Source organism: Saimiri boliviensis, chromosome 15 (genome assembly GCF_048565385.1).
Source record: "Saimiri boliviensis isolate mSaiBol1 chromosome 15, mSaiBol1.pri, whole genome shotgun sequence".
Taxonomy (NCBI): Eukaryota; Metazoa; Chordata; class Mammalia; order Primates; family Cebidae; genus Saimiri; species Saimiri boliviensis.
In genome coordinates this window covers 53,870,341-53,883,773 of record NC_133463.1, presented here as the reverse complement: position 1 = coordinate 53,883,773, position 13,433 = coordinate 53,870,341, and the positions used below count along the sequence as shown (strand labels likewise).

Sequence of the window (13,433 nt, the reverse complement as noted above, 5' to 3'; positions counted from 1 at the left end):
AAAAAAAAAAAGTCGGTAATCACAAAGACAACAGGTGGATAAATTTACAATGACGGGAAGAAACCAGCATAAAAAGGCCTAGAATACCCAAAATCAGAATGCCTCCCCATCTACAGGAAATCACAGTTCCTCATCAACAAGGGAACAAGGCCTGATGGAGAACAAGTGTGTTCCAATAACAGAATTAGGCTTCAGAAGGTGGATAATAAGAAACCTTTCTGAGTTAAAAGAACATGTTCTAGCCCAATGTAAAGAAACTAAGAACCTTGAAAAAAGGTTTGACGAAATCCTAACGAGAATAGACAATTTAGAGAGGAATATAAGTGAATTAATGGAACTGAAGAATACAATACGAACACTCTGCGAAGTATGCACAGGTTTTAACACTCGAATTGATCAAGCAGAAGAAAGGATATCAGAGGTCGAAGACCAACTTAATGTAATGAAACGAGAAGACAAGATTAGAGAAGAAAAAGTAAAAAGGAATGAGCAAAGTCTCCAAGAAATATGGGACTATGTGAAAAGACCTAATCTACGTTTGATAGGTGTACTTGAATGTCATGAAGAAAATGAATCCAAGCTGAAAAATATTCTTCAGGATATTATTCCGGAAAACTTTTCTAACCTAGTAAGGCAGGACAATACTCAACTCCAGGTAATACAGAGAACACCACAAAGATATTCCTCAAGAGGAGCAACCCCAAGACACATAATCATTAGATTCACCAGGGTTGAAATAAAGGAGAAAATTCTAAGGGCAGCTAGAGAGAAAGGTCGGGTTACCCATAAAGGGAAGCCTAACAGACTCACAGCAGATCTCTCAGCAAAAACCCTACAAACCAGAAGAGAGTGGGGGTCAATATTTAATATCCTCAAAGAAAAAAATTTTCAACCCAGAATCTCATATCCAGCCAAACCAAGCTTCATAAATGAAGGAAAAATAAAAATTTTCACAAACAAGCAAGCACTCAGAGATTTCATCACCACCAGGCCTGCTTTTCTACACACAGAAAGGAACAACCCATATCAGTCATCCCAAAAACTTACCAAAAGGTAAAGAATATCTTCATAATGAAGAATCTGTATCAATTAATAGGCAAAATAGCCAGCTAGCATTAAATGACAATATTAAACTCACAAATATCAATATTAATCCTAAATTTAAATGGATTAAATGCCCCAATCAAAGACACAGACACACAAATTGAATGAAAAGTCAAAACTCATTGGCACACTGTATCCAGATCCATCTCATAAGCAAGGACACACAAAGACTCAAAACAAAAGGTTCGAGGAAGACTCACCAACCAAATTGAGAGAAAACACACACAAAAAAAACAAAAAACAGGAGTTGTAACTTTGGTCTCTGACAAAATAAACTTTAATAGTAACAAAGACTAAAAGAAACAAAGAAGGGCATTACATAACGGTAAAAGGATCAATGTAACAACAGGAGTCAATGATCATAAATATATATGCACCCAATATAGGAGCACCCAGATACGTAAGACAAGTCCTTAATGACTTATAAAGAAACTTGGACTCCCGCACAATAATAGCGGGAGACTGACACCACATTGTTAATATTCGACGGATCAACGAGATAGAAAATTAACAGGGACATTTATGATTTGAACTCAGACCTGGAAAAAGTGAACTCAGTGAATATTTATAGAATTTTTCACCCCAGGTCCACAGAACATACATTTTTCTCAGTATCACATTACACCTATTTTGAAAGTGACCACATAAATGGAAGTAAATCACTCTTCAGCATTTGCATGGCATTTCACAGATTTAAATGAAATATCGGTTGGCAGTTTGTTATTTTCTTCCCTTATTCCTTCCTGTCTCTGCTGTTAAGTACAATTATTGGCATAAAAGAGCTTTTTAATACCTATTTTTAGATTGCATTCCAGCCTGGGCAATAGAGCAAGACTCCTGTTCTCTCTCCCCCTTTCTCTTTCTCTTTCTTTCTTTCAAAAAAAAGAAAAAGAAAAAAAGAGACGTGTTAGGAAAGGTAACTTACATAAAACTTTAAAATGTGACATCACATTTCCTTACAGACAACTCACAGCAAACTAGGAATATATAAAATCAACACTGCCATAACTCACAAGAAATAAGACTATGGGACCAGGTATAAGCTTAATAAAAGACTAAACTGAATGCAAAAACCTCATGCCTCAGGATAAACCATTGAATGTCAGGCTTATCCTATAGATCATTAGAATTTAGGCTCAGAAAGGGGTTCTTGTTTAATGAATACAGAGCTACAAAGAAATATGAAAGCTAGAAATTCCATCTATGATTATATATAACAAATGAATTGACATATGAAAAAAAGAAAATTAGATTATAAAATATATGGCCCTCAAAAAAAGCAAAGTTCTTCAAAGAAAATTTTGCCTCCCCATCTTTACAGCAGAAAGCTTATGTCTATATAAAGATTTTTAAGTAAATATTCACAGCAACTTTATATGTAACACCAAAAATGTAGGAAAAACAAGATGCTCATCAACAGGTGAACAGCTATACAAATTTTGGTATATCTATACAAAGGAATACCAATGCTCAGTAATGGATTTAAAAATAAATGAAGAATAAATAATTTATACACATAATAACATGGATGAATCTCAAACTCATCATACTAAGTGAAAGCAGTCAGATTTTTAAGAGTATATAATATAATTTCATTTATGTAAAATGCTATAAAACTCATACTCATACAGAACAGAAAGCACATCAGTGGTTGCTCAGGGATAGAGCAGAGCAGAAATGGATAGGAAGCAGGGATTAGCAAGGGGTTAAACAAGAAACGTTTAGCAGTTACACTGATGTTACATTATCTTTACTACAGTGATGTTTCCACAGGTAAATACTTGTGTGTATTTGTGTGCTTTACATATGTTCAGTTTATTGCATATCAATTATACCTCAACAAGCTATTTAAAAAATCCATGTCTCTCTCCAACTTCAAATATCATGCTCTTCATTTAAATGATATTCTACCTCTTTAATAGTAAGCTAAGTGATGAGCAAAATTGCATGGAAAGATGCTCAACAAATAAATCTATTTTCTCTTCCCCTATTCTGTGTCTCAGAGAAGAATCTGCTATAGTAAGGTATTAACTGGAATCCACGTTGGCCTTTGAGATTAAGATCTGTGGACTTCATGATCTTCCTATTCTACTCAAGTATGAGTAGAGTCTATCATAAAAAACTGGAGATGTTGTCTTAGGCTGTTCCTCCTCCCAATCTTTATCCCACATATGCTAAATTCCTAGAGTGTGGGAACTTTCAAGCCCTTTTTCTTCTACCTAGCAAAAAGCATATCTCACATGCAGTAACAATGTACCCAGCTTTAAAAAAGTATGTCATTTTAACTCAAAGCACCTGGGTTTGGGTCCTAGTTTCTGCCAGTTGTAAAATCATGGGCATGTTACTAATCTGAACATAATTTCTAAAACCTGTAAAATTATGATAGTATACTAATATTACATGATTTAGAGATTCATATTAATGATTACCTAAGATAAGTGAAAGTACTGATTAATTGTAAGGCATCAAAATATTGGCAAGCATTCCTTTTGATTGTTTTAAAATCATTTTCACTAGTAATAGCAGGTAGTGATAGCAGTAATTAATGGGGCAGTTGCCTAATCATGTCTCCATATTTTGTGCTTTTCCTACCACTATTGGCTACAGAAATCAAGTATACCCATAAAAAAGAATGGTACAAGGTGATATAAAAGAGAGTGACACACAAATAAGAGATTTTGAATGTGTCAAAAATGTTTTGAAATAGGGTCTTTGACTATTCTCTTCAAACTTGCTTAAAATTGAAGTAATTGTAGGTTTAACTTTCACAAGCAACAATAAAATGGTATAATTTTGAGAATTATAAAATTTTATTTTGTTAAAAAACAAAGACTTGACAGAGAAATACAGAAACTAAGAAAACATACCTTTCTGCAAAATAAATAAATAAATAAATAAAAATAAAAAGTAGAAATGATTATCATGAAGCAAGATGTCTATTCTATTAAGAGCTGGAAAATGCTGAAATGCTGAAGTACATTGAAAGGGATTTTTAAATGCAACCAAGTCAATATAGTAATAGTCTCTTAAAAATTGAATATTTTACTGAGTGTTTGGCAAAGAGAAAGAACAGCTAAGGTAGAAGAAACATAGGGAGAAGCAGGAAAAAAGGTAGATTATTTCAGTAATATGAATGAAAAAAGACTAGAGACTAATCTCTCATTTTCTCTCTGGCTCTTCTTAACCAAAAATCACTGAAAAAAATGTTCAAAGAATATAAAAGGTGAAAGTATTTGCAGGTTTACCATTTTGAGGAAAAAATAAATTTATAAAAGCTACAAAGAAAAGTTACTAAAAAAGTGGTTTTATTTCTACATGATGGCTTTCAGAGCCAATGACATTATCAAAGAAGAGGACTGAGCTTGAGATAAAATTTAGAAAGATTTTTAAAAAGAAGACTTGAAAACTAAATACAGTTCAAGAAAAGAATCATAATCAACCTTCAGGAGTGATGAACCATATCTGGGACTAATAGTTCTGTTTGAGTACAGCTGAAGTAAATCTCTTAAAACCTTTAATGAAATATGGAAATAGAAAAAGACTAAACTGACTACAATATTTTTCTCTTTTAAAAAATACATGGGACAAGAGGCTGCTAAGCACAATAAAAATACAGCATATTTTTTATAGATATTACCTCATAAAAATTGGTGAAAGTAACCAAAGACACACAAACAAGGATGTCTTAAAAGGAAAATGTGTTAGTCCATTTTCACTGCCTGCTGATAAAGACGTACCTGAGACTGGGCAATTTACAAAAGAAAGATTTAATGAAGAACTCACAGTTCCACGTGGCTGGGGAAGCCTCACAGTCATGGTGGAAGGCAAAGAGGAGTAAGTCACATCTTATATGAATAGTAGCAGGCAAATAAAGCTTGTGCAGGGAAACTCCCTTTTGTAAAATCATCTGATTTCATGAGACTAATTTGCTATCATGAGAATAGCATGAAAAATACCTGCCCCTATGACTGAATTACCTCCTACTGGGTCTCTCCCACAACACTTGGAAATTTAAGATGAGATTTGGGTGGGGACACAGCTAAACAATATCAGAAAGAAAATTCAAGTCATGCCAAAAAAGTTATTTTAATTACAACAATTATAAATTTTTATAAGATTCTGAAAGATTATAAAAAGACAAATAATTATTAATAGATATGCCATAGTATCATATGGTAAAACTCATTGCTATAAGAGAAATAATAAGGTAGGCTTCACCATAGTTATGAGAAAATATTATAGATAGGCAATATGCACTACTCTATAGTTTGCCTTCAAAAGAAGAAATAATCACTTAGGCCCCTATAAAGCTTTGAATGAAACCACTAATACAAAAATCATATATGCCTAGAAGTAAGAAGAATATGAGGGAAAAGTCTCAAATAGACACATTCTCAGAAAATATCATCAATATCCTTCCTTTAAAAGTTACTGAAAGCATTAATTGTCTGCTGAAAAATAAATTACATTTAAGAAATCAAGAATAGCCAGGCACAGTGACGTTTGCCTAGAGTGTATAATGTGCCTGGAATGCATATCAGCAAGGCTGAGGCAGGAGGACTGCTTGAACTCAGGAGTTCAAAATCCAATCAGGGCAAGACAGCAACATCCTGTCTCTTTAAAACCAAAAAGTAACTCAAGAACAATGAAATTTTTAGGGTTAAGAATTAGAGAAAGCAGGAACAGAAACAGAAGCACTAAATTCTCATGTAAATATATTGATTTGTCCTTGATTGATAATTAAATGTTCTTGTGGACTGAATTGTATCCACTCAAAATTCATGTTGAAGCACTAACTCCCAATATCTCAAAATGTGACTATATTTGGATTCAGGGCTTTTAAAGAGATGATTAATTAAAAGAACACCATTAGGGTGAGTCCTAATCCAATCTAACTAGTGTACAATCTAACTAAGAAAAGGAAATTTGGATAGAGATACTAAGGATTGTGTACAAAAAGGAAAGACCCTGTGAAACCACAGCAAGCAGGCAGCTATCTGCAAGCCAAGGAGCTAGGCTTCAGAAAAAAAAAAAAACCTCCTAACACCCCTATCTTCAATGTCTAGACTCTGGAACTGTGAGAAATTAATTTCTGTTGTTTAAGCCACCCACTTTGTTTTGGCAGCCCTAACAGACTGTAACAGATGAGTATATGTTTAATTTTTTTTAAAAAACTTCTATAACAACCAATGAAGTTACAAATAGAACAATATGAAAGCAATCAATGACAATGATGAAAAGCAATTCTATGTATTCATGGTAGAAATGCAATTACCTTTGGGAAAGCAGTTACACAATAAGTCTTAGAAAAGTTGATACATTTTGACCTAGTAATTAAACATCAGGGAATCTTTCAGAGTGAAATCTTGAATTTAAGAAAAGGCCTAATCAGTAAGAAGCAGTAATAATTAATAATTAATTAATTATAATGTGATTATTTACTTAGTGTTTCTTATTTGCCAGACCATGTTCTAAATGCTTCATCTAGTTTAGCTCATTTAATCTTCATAAAATTCATTGCCACATTATTTATTTTTTGTTATATTTAAAATTATAAAGTGTCTGTTCATATCCTTCGCCCACTTTTGAATGGGTTTGTTTGATTTTTTCTTGTAGATCTGTTTTAGTTCTTTATAAATTCTGGCTATCAGCCCCTTGTCAGATGGGTAGACTGCAAATGAACAATGAGAACACATGGACACAGGGAGGGGAGCAATACACACTGGGGTCCGTTGGGGGGAAATGGGGGAGGGACAGGGGGGTGGGGAGGTGGGGAGAGATAGCATGGGGAGAAATGTCAGATATAGGTGAAGGGGAGGAAGGCAGCAAATCACACTGCCATGTGTGTACCTATGCAACAATCTTGCATGTTCTTTACATGTACCCCAAAACATAAAATGCGATAAAAAAAATAAAAAATAAAATTATAAAGCCCAAAGCAATTGCTGTTAATATTTTGGTACAATTTCTTCAGTTTCTTTAATTCTTCTTTCTATGCTGTTTTATTTCTTATATAGAAAACAAAAACAAAAACTATATCTGTATTTTTCTCACCTGACATAGAAAAAATAGTCAAAAGGCATTATTCTAATATCAAATAACTGAAATTATAAGGGGAGTCAAGAGAAAACTAGAATTTTGCTTTACGTGCCAGATTTTATGAACACACCTAAAATGAGGTAAAGCTCTACTCTTTTGATTACCATAATCTCACATATATTTGGTTGTTTTTGTTTATTTTTCACTTCAATCATAGTTGCACTAGGAGTAATGTTAGTGCTGAATAAGTATAGGAAATAAAGCTATTGCTTCTTTCTCTCTTTCTTTCCTTCTTTCTTTCTTTCGTTTTTTTTTTTTTTTTTTTTTTTTTTTTCTTTGAGATGAAGTCTCGCTCTGTCGCCCAGGCTGAAGTGCCGTGGCGCAATCTAGGCTCACTGCAACCTCTACCTCCCAGGTTCAAGTGATTCTCCTGCCTCAGCCTCCTGAATAAGCTGGGATTACAACAATGCCTTTTTATAAAGAGGAAATAACCAATGTTTTTAGAAATACATATAAGAAATCTGTATAAAAGAAAAAAACAGGAATGATGAACTTGGGCTGAATATCATGATAGCCACAAACTGGAGGAGCCAAGGAAATGGAATGAGGTAATAAACAAATGGCTACATGTAAATGATTGCCAGGGTTCTAGTTCTTGCTTGATAGAGTAGTTTCATGGATGTTTATTACATTACTATGAAATAATTAACAGGTCCCTGAGTAGCTGGTGTTAGGTTTGCCTTCTTTCTAAAAACAACTATAAAACTGGGTAGAATACGAAACAACCACTTTAATGTGTTGGACAAGACAAAACATAGGACTGAGATTCCTAAGAAAGCAGTAAGCTTCACATTAGCTTTCCGCCTGGAAACAGTCTTTCCAACTGTAGTATCAGGAACTGGAGTCCAAGTAGAAAGCACTGGTTTTATTGAACGTAAGAAACACAGTCTGGTGTCAAAAATATAGATTAGAATTCAGGCTTGTTAAGGCAGCTCAAATTTTGTTTGTGTTTCTGTTTTCCTCTACAGATTCATAAAAACTTCTTTAGTAACAAACTGCAGAAATAATCTCTGAAAGTATAGTCTTGGCAGCTAGAATTTTTGATGCAAGGTACTAGGACAGCAGAGAGCTAAGTGAATAAGCTCCAGAAATAGGCATTGAAGTTTTGCTCTTGCTCCTGCCCAAACTTTAAGCAGTACATAAGCAGGCTATCTGGAGCCTGTACACTGCACCTGCTGAGGGCTAAAAGTTGAAGAGAAATTTCAGAAGTCACACCCTACTATAAAACTCTCTGATCAAGCAAGCTTGGAGATATATTCATGAAAATCCCAGGGCATTCAATGGAGGTCTCACAAATGCTATGCATTAAGAGTAATAAAATCATATTCTAGAAGTAAGAGTTGTGCCCTATGGTAAAGGGGAAAAAAAGAGTACTGTCCAAATAAAACCTAAAACCAAACACTGACAAGAACAAGGTGAACCTCCTTAATTTGACCACCTGACCTAATAAAAATTAGCATTCTTAAGATGAAAACATAATATAAAAGCTCTAGAATACATCATTTAGGTGTTTAGCCTACAAAGAAATGTAACAAGACATCAAAAGAAGCAAGAAAATGAATCCCTAACCATTGGATTCATTTAGAAAACGAACAAAAAGTCAATATAAACATTAGAAACAGTCCTACAGATGACTGGCAGAGAAGAATGTTGCAACTGTCAAAAAAGAACTTTAAAATAACTACAATGAATATGTAAAAGGATTTAGTGGAAAAGTGGATAAAGAAGGAAAACAGATGGGAGAATTTCAGCAGATTAATAGGAACTTTAAAAAAATGCCAATTCTAGAACTGAAACATGCAATAACAGAAGTGTAGAATACACTGCACATGGTTAACAGCAGAATGAAATAAAATCAGAGGTGTCCTATCCTACACCTTCTGCTTATCCAAAATATACATAACTTTTGAGAAGTAATATAATGGTAGACACTCTGAAATTATTAGATAATAGAGTAAGAGATGTTGAGATTGGTAACTGTGTTCTCACAAATCACATAATGAAAATAAAAGCTACCAAATAGTCTAGCCTTGTTGAAACCAATATGGAAAATAAATTATGGTGACAGACAGGAAATGTTACTTTAAAATTGGTCCTATTTTCTTTGGCTTCTCCTTTTGCTATAATGCTGGGCCACATGCCTCAGGAAAACAGCTGTATTAATTCTAAATCACAATTTCTAATGACTTTTGCTTACATGTAGTTTAAATCTTGCTATCAGAAAAGGAAGTGAGAAAGATTCCAAGCAGGTGAAAGATTTGATATGCTATTGCTGGTTTTGAAAATTGAGGGAAGAAGGACTGGCACAGTGGTTCACACCTGTAATCCCAGCACTCTGGGGGGACGGAGGTGGGAGGTTGGCTTAAGCGCAGGAGTTTGAAACTACCCTGGGCAACATTGCAAAACCCACTTCTATAAAAAATACAAAAATTAGCCAGGTACGTGGCTTGTACCTATAGTCCCAGCTACTTGGGGGCCTGAGGCGGTAGAATCACTTGAGCCTGGGAGGTCAAAGCTGCAGTAAGGTTGAAGCTGTCACTGCACACCAGGCTGGCCAGATCCTGGGAGGGGGAGACCCTGTCTCAGAAAAAAAAAAAAAAGAAAGAAAGAAAGTTGGGGTACTATAAGGCTAGTAATATTAAGAGGACTCTAGAAGCTGAGAGCTGTCCCCAGCTAAGAGCCAGTAAGGAACCAGTGATATCAGTTCATAACTGCAAAGAAGTTCTGGCAGCAATCTGAATTGCTTGGAAGTAAATACCTCCCAAGAGCTTTCAGATAAGTGCCAATGCTAGTCCACTTCTTGATTTCAACCTCCTGAGATCATCAGCAGAGAGAACTCAACCAAGACCACCTGACCTTCTGACCTACAGAACTGCAAGACAGTAAACAAGTAGAGTGTTTTAACCCACTAAGCTTTGGTAACTTACTAGACAACAATAGAAAACTAATATATAATGGATTTTTGTTAAGTGTTTTATAAATTAAATCATCTTTGCATTAACCATCATTAAAAAAACCAAATACAGAAAATTAAAAGATTCATATACTCATGCAGGTGAACTATTCCATATAATCTTTGCACTGTGATATCAAACTGTGGTACTACTTTTCATTTCATTGAAATTGCTCATCTATACATTTGTTGCAATGCCAACACTAAAAAATACAAATAAGAATTTCCTTAGCTGTATGTGTTTCATGGGAAATATGGTAACATTTTTTAAAGTACACATTTCTCTGTGTATTTTCATCATCAGATTTACATTTTGTGCAAATAGTTTTTATAACAAGCTGTTCAACTTCTCTAGAAAAGGTAGGGTGTCCTATTTATATATTCATCATGTTTTGTTCCAAAATTAAGACATAACTCAGAAAGACCCAAAAAATATTGTTGAGAAACTTATTGCAAAAAATACATTGTGTGGCATGGAAATTTTATTTATTTATTTATTTATTTATTTATTTATTTATTTAGAGATGGGGGTCTCAGTCTGTCACTCAAGCTAAAGTGCAGTGGTGCAATCATGTCATGGCTTACTGCAGCATTCAACTCCTGGGCTCAGTGATCCTCCTGCATCAGCTTCCCAAGTAGCTAGAACAACAGGTGCACACCACCATGCCAGCTATTTTTTTTCTTTCTTTTCCTGTTTTTGTAAAGAAGAGGGGATCTCACGATATGCCCAGGCTGGTCTCAAACTCCCAGCCTCAAGGATCCTGCTGCCTGAGTCTCCCAAAGGGCTAGGATTGCAAACACCACGCCCAGCTGGAAAACTTATTAATTTAAAAGATCAACCCTCCCTGTGTCCATGTATTCTCATTGTTCAACACCCGCCTATGAGTGAGAATATGCAGTGTTTGATTTTCTGCTCTTGTGTCAGTTTGCTGAGAATGATGGTTTCCAGGTTCATCCATGTCCCTACAAAGGACGTGAACTCATCGTTTTTGATGGCTGCGTAATATTCCATGGTGTGGGGAGCACTACACTCTGGGGTCCATTGGGGGGAAATGGTGGAGGGACGGGGGGATGGGTAGGTGAGAAGAGATAGCATGGGGAGAAATGACAGATACAGGTGAGGAGACGGAAGGCAGCAAACCACACTGCCATGTGCGTACCTATGCAACAATCTTGCATGTTCTTCACATGTACCCCAAAACCTAAAATAAAAAAATTTTTTATTTCTTATACTGTGATTGATACCAGTTAAAGAATCAATTGATCAATTAATTTCATCTTTAATCTACTCATTCTCATTACAAACATAAATCAAATTTCCTTTTAAAATTCCCTGTGGAAACTGTCGTTGAAATGGATGCCCAACCAATTAGAAGGTAGAGAAAAAGTATGATAGCTTTTATCTCTTCATTTTATCTGATCAGAATTTTTCTTTTAAAATTAGATCAGTCATATCAATCTTGCATTTTCTGTGAAGAAAGCCTCTGCACATCTTGCTCATGTTTTGTCATTAGAAATAATCATTAGAATCTAGTTGAAGTAAAGTAGTAAAGAAAGAATATTTAAAAGTTATGTATCCTTAATACATTATGATACTACAATGATTATTTAATTAGAACATAAGGTTCCCAATCAGCCACTGGAAAACAGGCTAACCAATGATATTCAGAAAAGCACAGAACTTTAAGTATAATTAAAAAAAAAAAAAAGAATGAAGCTGAGGATTACAGAAGAAGCTGCATATATAAGTCCTACCAGCAAGTATATGATCAATACAACCTAAAATATAAAAGAACGGATTCCTTTTTTGATAATGACCCACCAATTTCACTCAAACTAACCTTGTCAGAGATAGTAAGTATAAATTCTGGACAAAGTATGAACAAACAACTATTTGGGGCCCTCAGTAACAACAAGGAAAAAGATACTGGAGAGCAATTGATTCTTGGAGGAAGATGACACCAAGTGAATTTCCCATTTTTATGATTTTAACCAAATTCAAGCAATGCCTGGAGGTTAAATATATGTTAGAAAACTCAGTCTTGGCCAATTGTCTGTAATCCCAGCACTTTAGGAGGCCAAGGTGGACAGATCATTTCAGTCCAGGAATTCAAGACCAGCCTGGACAACATAGTGAGACCTTGTCTCTACCAAATATACAAAAATTAGTTGAGCAGAGTGGTGCATGCCTATAGTTCCAGCTACTCTGGGGGCTGAGGTGAGAGGATCACTTGAGCCTTGAGCAGGTGGTGGCAGTAAGCCAGGACAGCATTGCTGCACTCCAGTCTGGGTGACAGACCCTGTCAGCATCACTATACTCCAGTCTGGGTGACAGAATGAGACCATGTCTCAAAAAAAGAAAAAAAAGAAATAAAGAAAAAAGAAAACTCAGAGGCTTACTGGCTTGAAAAACCAGAGGAAGGAGATTGAGCAAAAACAGGGTGGAAAGTGAGAAAGATATGACAAAAAGAAAGCTAAAGAAATGAAAAGTAAAATTATGTGTATAAAAAACAATGCCAAAATCTCATGCACACACAGGAAGACTTCAAGAAGCTCTGTTGAACACAGTGGTATGCTCCTACAATCCCAGCACTTTGAGAGGTGTGGCAGGGGAATTCAATAATTGTGCCACTGTACTCCAGCCTAGGTGACAGAGTGAGACCCTTGTAAGAAAGATAGAAAGAAAAAGAAAGAAAGAAGGAAAGAAAGAAGGAAGGAAGGAAGGAGGGGAAGGAAGGAGAAGGAAAGAAACAATTTTTAATTAAAAAAAAAAGCTCAGATGAAATTAAATTGATTAAATTACATTTTAAGCCATTGTCATCTCAGGGGAAATAGTTAATAGCTAAAGCTCAAACTAACTTCTTTTAAAAATAATCAACCCTGTCTCTACAAAAAAAATTTTTTTTAAAGGTGCACACCTGTAGTTCCAGCTATTCAGGAAGCTGAGGTGGGAGGATCACTTGAGCCCAGAAAATTGAGGCTGCAGTAAACTATGATCATTAGACTGTACTTCAGCCTGAGCAACAGAGTAAGACTCTGTCTAAATAAATAAATAAATAAATATCAGCATTCTTCAGAAGGACAAATTAATTTCAGAGTCTCTATAAAGCATTATTAGTTACGTTCAAAATACACTTCAAACTTACCTGATATATTAAGATATAGGAAAGCAAGATCCATATTCAAGAGAAAAAGCAATCAATGAAGACTGCAAGATAACAAACCCATATGTTAAAATTATCAGGAAAAGATTTTAAAGCCAATATAACAACTATGT

The 13,433-nt window shown here is 34.9% G+C and overlaps 1 protein-coding gene and 1 pseudogene across 45 annotated transcripts in view; both read right to left on the bottom strand.

The window, feature by feature from the left end:
- The window catches only part of RIMS2 (regulating synaptic membrane exocytosis 2), a 730,833-nt gene that overhangs the window by 405,751 nt on the left and 311,649 nt on the right, over positions 1 to 13,433 (bottom strand). The window lies entirely within an intron of this gene.
- Positions 8,084 to 8,229, bottom strand: LOC120362484 (small nucleolar RNA U3; annotated as a pseudogene).